This window comes from Bactrocera latifrons, unplaced genomic scaffold, assembly GCF_001853355.1.
Source record: "Bactrocera latifrons isolate USDA-ARS-PBARC rearing strain unplaced genomic scaffold, ASM185335v1 scaffold_13, whole genome shotgun sequence".
Taxonomy (NCBI): domain Eukaryota; kingdom Metazoa; phylum Arthropoda; class Insecta; order Diptera; family Tephritidae; genus Bactrocera; species Bactrocera latifrons.
In genome coordinates, this window is record NW_017534741.1 from 2924269 (window position 1) to 2926518 (window position 2250).

Consider the following 2250-nt stretch of genomic DNA (forward strand, 5'->3'; position numbering starts at 1 on the left):
TGCTGGTGCTGCAAACACTATTTACACTTGCACTCATTTTGTGTTGATCTTTGTTGTTGTTGCTGTTATCGCAACCACCACTGCCACTATGCGTAATATTATTATTGCWGTTGTTGTTGTTGAGGCTATTGACATTAAAACTGAAATTATGCAAATTATGATTAGTATTAATTATTATTGTTGGATGTTGTTGTTTTTGTTGTTGTATTATATTATTGCTTAAGATTTTTGGCTGCTGCTGCAACTGCTCTTGCTGATTGTCACCCATTTTTGTGACGTTTTTCTGTGTGCGCTATTGTTGTTTTTGCTCAGCTGTTGCTGTTGCTTCATTGTGGGCTATTAAAAAACATAATGTTGTTGTTACTATTATTARACGCTGTTATTTTAGACACTTATTGTTGTGTCGCCACTACATGATTAATTTCTTGCTGCTGTTACAACACTGCTGCACTTTTTGAACTTTTCATGATTCTTCATAGCACACACATATAACTAAAAAACTTTTATACTTTCGGGTTTTGAAAATTTTATTTCCACTTTTGTTGTTTTGTGTTTATTTTCGAATAAAGTGAAAATTTTCTTTGATTTGTCACTTCTTTTATTTTGTGTTGTTTATTTCAATTTATTATTTTGACAATTTTCTTTCATTTCCAAAATTAAAAATTTTTTTTAGATTTTTTTTCAATATTTTGGGTTTTCAAACATTTTTTTAAGGTTTTTATTTTCTCATTTTTTTACCTTGACTTCTGTTATTTGCGATGTTTTTCACTCGTATCACTTCCGCCCGTTTAATTTGTTGTAATTGTTGTAATCACCTTAAGTGCTGTAACGAATAATCCGTTATTTATTTTAATTGCCGTCACTGAGGAAGCTGTAATAGCGCACATTTCGTGTCGCTGCGTGTGAAATTTCATTTCGATTATTGTTGTTTTTTTAGTGAAAAGATTTTCCTCTCTTTATTTTCAAGTATTAAAATTATTATCGCGTGCGATAACGCGGAAAGGTGCAACATGAATGCTTTTTTACAAAAACTAAAAAAAAAAAGTACGATAACAACGAAACAGCTATAATCTTAATCTACTTTTTGGAAAAGATATCACATTTTATAATAAGTCATCAAAAAATATATTTAATGTTTTAGATTTTCATTTTTTAACTTCAACAATTTTTTTCTATTTTTTACTAATTTAATCCACTATCTTTATTTTGATGTTTACTTCCAATACAGTCAGTCTTTAACAATATGCTCTGAGTTACATTTATCTTTTCTTAAATAATTTATTCTTTAAGAGCCAAAAATCTTATAATAATTAACTTAGTATTGTGATTTATTTTTAATACTTTTTATATTTTTATTTTTGCATTGATGTTATTACATTATTGTTGTTGTTTAATGATATTTTTTTAAGCGTTGATTTTAGATCAATTTTATTTTATTAATTTGGTTAGACTTTTGATTGATATTTTGTTAAAATGATATTTTTTACATTTTTGGTCATAACTCACCCGTTTACTAACAATTTGTATTAAACAATTAAAGAAGGGCTAAATTTGTGTGGAACGAAAATCATTGTATTTAGCATTTGGGAGTTGGGGTAGTATAGACACGATTTTATCCATWAACTATTATCATGTCACATACTAAAACATGTTCCCTTGATGTCATTAAGATACTTCATACCTTATGCACAAGGGGTAGGTCAAGTTTTCACCCAATTTTATCAATTTTATGCACAAAGATACCCTGTTATGGGTAAACTACGCTCTGTAATATTCATTGAGCTTACTTAAATATAGGCCGATGTATATGCAGTATAAAKTCACTTCAAAGTTMGAAAATCTTTATATTAGGTATATGGTGCCTGAGGGATGTATTGACCCGATTAAATATTATAACATATATACATAACGAACATAGTCGATTCACAAAATAGCAAAAGTAATTCACCGTAAAGCCAATCTCAGAAGAAAAGACGGCCATATTCTTAAAAATGTTGATTTTGGGAATTAAAAACAAAACTACGGCCCCACATATTTTAAAAATTTAGGGTTATAATTTTACATGTTTTGGGAATACTCAGTACTATTTTTGAACAAATGAAAATGAATGTGTGATGAAATATAGAGGAAATATGCAGAAAAATTCTATAGTGAACGGATCAGTTGTCACCGAGTGGTTTCCACGAAAATCGWGTTATAAGTTAAACTGATACCTTAACATAAATACAAATATTTGAGAAGCACAAAGTA